This window comes from Pelodiscus sinensis, chromosome 15 (genome assembly GCF_049634645.1).
Source record: "Pelodiscus sinensis isolate JC-2024 chromosome 15, ASM4963464v1, whole genome shotgun sequence".
Classification (NCBI taxonomy): Eukaryota; Metazoa; Chordata; order Testudines; family Trionychidae; genus Pelodiscus; species Pelodiscus sinensis.
Window position 1 is genome coordinate 5,932,183 of NC_134725.1, and position 7,035 is coordinate 5,939,217.

Below are 7,035 nucleotides of genomic sequence, written 5' to 3' on the forward strand. Positions count from 1 at the left end.
GTCTCTGTGATTATGCTGTCCTGTGGTTCAATAACCATGTTGATGGAGCACACTTTCATCCAAAGTGAGTAACTTGCAGACAATTCTGGAGCTGAGAGCCCACGTTTAATCCAACAGAATATCACTTACAATTTGATTCCTGAAGCATCATTTTTCCTATCCTACAACGCAGACATAACTGTGCTGACACACGTCCTCCGGCCATGCTAACCCTTGTCCAATCACTGACAATGAGAGCGGCCAGGAGCTTACTGACAATATTTTTTGATAGAAAACACCCATTTGTGGAGAAGGTTTATCAGGTCCAGGATGAGATTTCTGCAGTGATTTGAATCTGGGTCTCCAACGTGGCAAGCAACTGCCTTAATCAATGGGTGCTATACCAAGTATTCAAATCGGGGGCTTCTATATCCCAGGTCAACACACCAACCACTGAGCTATAGAGGGAGGGGCCAACAGACTTGCCAGGCCACTGAGCAAGGAGGGGGAGGCCAGCTCCATGGTCCCAGAAGGGGGGGGCCTTGGATGGAAGGGGTGGGGCTGAGGGCAGCCCTCCATACTGTGCAGAGACGCCCCTCCCCCACCCAGCCCTGAGAGCTGCTCTGAGCACACTGCTCAGTGCTCCAGCGGCGATTTAAAGGACCCAAGTCCCTGGCCGCCACCAATCCTGCACCAATCCTGCAGCGGCGTCAAGGAGCCATGGGCCCTTTTGCCATTGTCTCCTTCCCTCCACCGCCCATCGGCAGCCGTGACTATAGAGCCAGTCTCTCGTGTTCCCCATTGTGTTGGAACTGCTCAATTTTGTATAAATAATTAAATATTCATTGGCCAGACAAAGAAAGACACTGAACTGGAACAGAGATTTGTACCAGCATTCCTGTTTTGTGGGGGCATTCACCTACCATTGGGCTATCAGCTATTCTGTGGTCTGTCTGTCTGTCTGTCTGTCTCTCTCTCTCTCTCTCTCTTTCCCCGCAAAACATTTCAAAAGCTCCTGTTTCCATTCTCCACTTAAATAAAAACAAAGTTCTTAGAGCTCCATTTTTTAAGAATCAACTTTTCTTTTCCATCAAACTTCCTGAAAATATTTTAATTCAGTGCAAACAATACCAATACCAGGAACAATTTTATGCTGAGTCACTTCCCTAATCGCAGATACTCAGAATTCCCTCCCCTGCACGTCGAACACTGCCCTTTGGGACATTAGCAAAACTACTGATTGGAACTGACATTTGGAACACAGGTCAAATCTGAAAAATGCTCATGTTTTGGCAGCAGTTTTCTAAGAAAAGTGTGTTCAGGTGACTGGAATAGCAGGAGGGCATAACGCATGTATGCTTGTTGGACAGCATGACAAACATAAATGTCAGAATTCTTAAGTATTTCAGTGTTAAAGGACCTGATCTTTCCTTCCTGGCTTAAGTTCAGCAAGAATAACAGTGAAATAAAGCCAAATAAATCTCTTAAAATCTATTAAAACCACCTTCCCTCCTTATTTTCCTTCCTTCCTCCTTCCCTTCCTTCCTTCCCATAGCAAGTCTAGAGCACTGAGAATCCACACTGTGCTGCAGTGGAAGCATGAAGAGGACTACAAATTAGATAGCTACTCGAAAGTTTCAAAAACATGAAAGTAATCTTTAGAATAAATTTGTGATGCCCATGCTAGAGACCTACGCTATAAATTTAAGTCTTGTGAATGTGACCAGCTAATACAAACTAAATTTTTTATTAAAAAAAATTACAGAGATTCTAGTGGGAAAAACCTGAGCATTATTGTGACCTGGAGTTTGGGAGCAGAGTGCACTAGGATGGGGATTAATTTGGCTACAACTACTCAAGAGAGAGATCTTGGAATCATTGTGGATCGTTCTCCGAAAACGTCTACTCCGTGAGCAGTGGCAGTCAAAAAAGCAAACAGAATGTTGGGAATCATTAAAAAACGGATAGAGAATGAGACAAAGAACATCTTATTGCCTCTATATAAAATGATGATACGCCCACATCTTGAATACCACATACAGATGTGGTCACCTCATCTCAAAAAAGATATGTTGGCATTGGAAAAGGTTCAGAAAAGGGCAACTAAAATGATTAGGGGTTTGGAACAGGTCCCATATGAAGAGAGATTAAAAAGAGTTGGACTTTTCATCTTAGAAAAGAGGAGACTAAGGGGGATATGGCAGAGGTCTATAAAATCATGAGTGCTATGGAAAAAGTGAATAAGGAAAAGTTATTTACTTATTCCCATGATATAAGAACTAGGGGTCACCCAATTAAATTAAAAGGCAGCCGGTTTAAAACAAATCACAAGAAGTTTTTCTTTACTCAGCGCACAGTCAACCTGTGGAACTCCTTGCCAGAGGATGTGGTGAAGACTAGGACTTTAACACGGTTCAAAAAAGAGCTAGATAGATTCATGGAGGTTAGATCCATCAATGGCTATTCGCCAGGATGGGTAGGAATAGTGTCCCTAGCCTCTGTCTGGAGATGGTGTGATGAAGTGTTGGTATCTTGCTGGTTGCTGTGCTGGGCAGTGGGTGACCCCCACTGGCTGCTGTCTGTACCACAGCCCAGCAGAGTAGCTGATGGGACAAGGAGGTAACCTGTTCGACCGGTTACCTCCCAGGGAGAGAAACAAAGGAAGGAGGGGAGGCCAGCCTCTGGCTGGGGGGGCAGGGCTGGAAGGGACGTTTTTAGTTTCTGTCTGGTATCATGGAGGAAGCAGCCTAAGCAGGGGCTGGGATTTAGGGGCCCAGTCTCCCCCATCTCAAGGGGGGCTGAGGCATCCTAGGCCTGCCCTGGAACCAGATTCCATCTGTGCTGTGCTGTATCCTGGAGAAGCAATAAACACCCTCTATTCTACTGGCTGGTGGAGTCTGTTCGTGCCACCACAGTGGTGTCAGAAGTGGGATGCACTGCACCCCGAGGATGGAGCTCCCAGCAGTGAGTGTCAAGGTGCAGTAGAAGCCCCCCCAGCTGACTGGCTGCCGGAGCTCATTCCCGCACTGAACCAGGAGGCTGCCGGGGTGCTCAATCAGCTGGAAGACCTATAGCCAGGGGATTACCAGTGGGTAAAAGAGGCCCTGCTGCACAAGTTCGGGCTGACCCCCGAGATGCATAGGAAGAAGTTCCGGGGGGTGCAGAAGGAGCCGTGGGAGACCTATGTAGACCTGGCCTCCCGCCTGGTGCAATACTGCTGCAAGTGGCTGTCCGGGGTCAGAGCCCAGACCGCAGAGGAGCTGCTCAAGCTGGTCATGATGGAGCAGTTCTATGAAGCGTGCACACCCAGCCTGAGGCTGTGGCTCAAGGACTGAAGTCCGGAGAACCCCCAAGAAGCCAGGAGGCTGGTGTACAAGTTCACAGAGAGCTGGTCTGGGTGTGAATGGGAGTCCCAGAGAGAAAAGGAATCGCACAGAGACCGGTTCTCAGCTGAGTGACAGACAGCGGCAACTGCGAGGCAAGCCCAAGAGATAAGGACCAGTCGTCTGCGCCCCAGAGAACCAGCCAGGGCCCTGGCAGGACCTAACTTGCAATCTCTGTGGGCAAAAGAGCCACAAGAGGGCTCAGTGCACCAGGCACCAAGACCTGGGATTTCCCAGGATTTACTGGCTGGGGCTGGAGGAAGGGCAGGCTGCCCCAGAGGCAGGGGCTGGCAGGCAAACCTCAGCTCAGAGTGGGGGGAAGGATGCTCAGTGCACCTCCCCTGGGAGGTCTGACCCTCGGGAGGTGGATTTCTCCGTGTACCGGGTGGGGGCAGGACGGCCCCGCAGAGCAAATACCTCGTATTCCTGCAGGTGGATGGCAAAGGGGTGACGGGCTACTGGGACACGGGGGCGGAGGTGACGCTGGCCCGATCCGATATAATGGCCCCAGAGCAGATACTACCCCACACCCAGCTGACCCTGAAGGGCATAGACGGGTCCCCGTTTAAGGTGCCTGTAGCCAGGGTGCATCTGAAATGGGGGGCCAAGGAAGGTCTCAAGGAAGTGGGGGTGCACCCGCACTTGCCCACCGAGGTGCTGATGGGGAATGACCTAGAGGAGTGGCCCCATGAATCCCAGCGGGCTCTAGTCACCACCCGGAGCCAGAGCCAGCGGGGGGCTGACAGCCTGGATCCAGGGAAGGACTCCCGGCAGAGTCCTAAGGGTCCCATCCCAGTGGACACGGGGTCCAGCCAGGCTGGGACTCCGGACCTAGGTAAAGGTGGGGAACAGGTCCCAATCCCTGCCCCAGTGGCTGAATTCCAGGCTTAGGTGCAGGCAGACCCCTCCTTGCAGAGGCTGAGGGACCAGGCTGGCCTCCGTGCAGCTCAGCCCCTGGGGAGAGGTGGCCAGGAGAGATTCCTGTGGGAGCGTGGACTCCTGTTCCGGGAATGGCTTCCCCCCAGGAAGGTGAGGGCATGGAGGGTCCAGCGGCAGCTGGTCGTCCCCCGAAAGTATCGCCTCAAGCTGCTGTATTTGGCCCACGACGTCCCCTTTGCAGGCCACCGGGGGATCCGGAGCACCCGGCTGAGTCTGCTCCAACACTTCTACTGGCCGGGGATGTTTACAGCCGTGCAGCGGTACTGCCGGTCCTGTGACTCCTGCCAGAGGGGCGGGAAGGCCCAAGACAGGAGGAAAACGGCTTGGGGGCCCCTACTCCATACAGAGGAGCCTCTGGGCTTGCTGAGAGAGTTATGGGAGGGGAAGACCCCCCCTGGATGGAGCGTTGGGGGTGGAAGCTGCCCTGCCTGTCCAGGAAAGGCTCGCTGGGCTCATGGCCCCGGCCCAAGAGACCCTGGCCAGAGATCAAGGCCAGTGGAAGGGTGGGTGCGACCACAGATGACAGGCCTGTGCCAGTCTGTGCCAGGCCTGGAGTGGTGCAGTGAGTGATCAGAGGGAAGCCGATTCATGTGAGGCCTCGCTGCGGCTGGCCCGAGACAAGGGGAGCACCCATGGCCCCAGGACGGGTTCCCACGCAGAGGACCCGAACTTCCCTAGGTCACGAGCGGAGAGACCCTGCTCAGTTCACTCTCGGAGCGGGGAGAACTGTGACGTAGTGGGGGTACCTTGCTGGTTGCTGTGCTGGGCAGTGGGTGACCCCCACTGGCTGCTGTCTGTACCACAGCCCAGCAGAGTAGCTGATGGGACAGGGAGGTAACCTGTTCGACCGGTTACCTCCCAGGGAGAGGAACAAAGGAAGGAGGGGAGGCCAGCCCCTGGCTGGGGGGGCAGGGCTGGAAGGGACGTTTTTAGTTTCTGTCTGGTATCATGGAGGAAGCAGCCTAGACAAGGGGCTGGGATTTAGGGGCCCAGTCTCCCCCATCTCAAGGGGGCTGAGGCATCCTAGGCCTGCCCTGGAACCAGATTCCATCTGTGCTGTGCTGTATCCTGGAGAAGCAATAAACTCCCCTGTTCTACTGGCTGGTGGAGTCTGTCCGTGACACTATGGGGGTGCAGGAGGCGGGGACCCCGATGCGCCACCACAGATGGGCGACGGGAGGGATCCTGTGAAGATTCTCTGTTCGGTTCCTTCCCTCTGGGGCACCTGGTGCTGGCCACTGTGGGCAGACAGGACGCTGGGCTGGATGGGCCTTTGGTCTGACCCCGTCTGACTGTTCTTATGTGCAGGCTCTGGGCGGGAGCAGAGGACTGGAGTGTAGGAGGGAAGAGGAGGGGCTGGGCTTTGCGAGGGAATGCGGGTGTCGGAGAGGGCTTGGGGTGCAACTCTGGGACAGAGCTTGGGTGCTGGGTGCCAGGTGGGGGGCGAGGGGTGCAGGTTGTGGGAGAGTTTGGGGACTGGAGGAGGTGCAGGAGGGGGTGGAGAGAGCAGCACTTACCTGGAGCACTCTCTGGCAGCAGCTCTCAAGCAAGGGGGACGATGGGTTTCTGTGCACAGGCACCGGCCCCTGTAGTGCTGGCAGCCACTCAAGTTCACTGTGCTGCCGGTGGTGGTGGAGGGGACCCAGGCCATTAAAAACCTCCTGGAGGCAGCAGGCAGGACCAGGGGATGTGCAGGGTGAGAGGCACTTGTGGGGGTGGCAGGCAGGGCCACGGGAGAGATCCGGCTCTGAACTTTGGTGGAGCGGGACCCCAGTGCTCAGCAATGCTCCATCTAATCTTTTCCATCTATGTGCAGAATAAATTTTTCCTTTTGCAGCCCAGGCATGTGCCAATGTGTACCATTGCTAGAAACACAAACCTGGCTGCAGGCGCTCTGCTAACCAGCTAGGTGGCACTGGAATCTCTCCTGGGTGGCCGCTTACAAGGAACACTGTCGCCCAGCCACTATGGGCCCATCCTTGAGTGCTGGAAAAAGGTCTCACACTGTGCTGCCGCAGCCTGGGGGTGTGGTCCTGTCCCTGTCCCCAGGCTGAAGGAGGCTGGAAAGCTGGGCTCAGTAACTAGGATTACGGGGTTCCCAGGCTATCAGAGAAAGCAGGCTCAGTGATGTCTCGGCCCATGACGTAACTATCCTAAGGGAGTCCTGACCCATCACAAACACAACTTGTGACTTTTTCACACTTTGCAACCTTACTGAGAACCGAGTGAAAACAAGTCACCCACAAGAAACAAAACGGACTTTGAAAAGAGCAGCGGTGATTAGCAAGAACAGTGAAAACTATGCTCTTCAAATTGGTGTTACATCATAGTGTTAAAGCAATGAAAATGAAGGGTATCTCATTAAAACGCACACTGAGGCACAAACAGAATAAAAGGGTGAGTCCACATTTGATTTCCACAAGTGTGGAGGTAATGTAAACACAAAAGGTGTCCAAACTCAAGGATAGCTATAATAAGAGAAAAGCAAAAGGTCTACAGAAGGGAGTTACTCTCTCCACAAAGTAGTGCAAATCAAAATACGTTCATAGACAGAACCGGAGGACAAAATTCTGATGAACAAGACACAAAAGGAGCTTTGTTGGGTTCTTATTTATTCAAAAAGAGTGTATAGTAGATTGGTTTGCTGTACTGAAAATAAAGGAACAAAATGGTGAATGTCAAAATGTGTACTAAAGCACAATACAGGCATATTAAGCAAATATAAAAGGGTTCA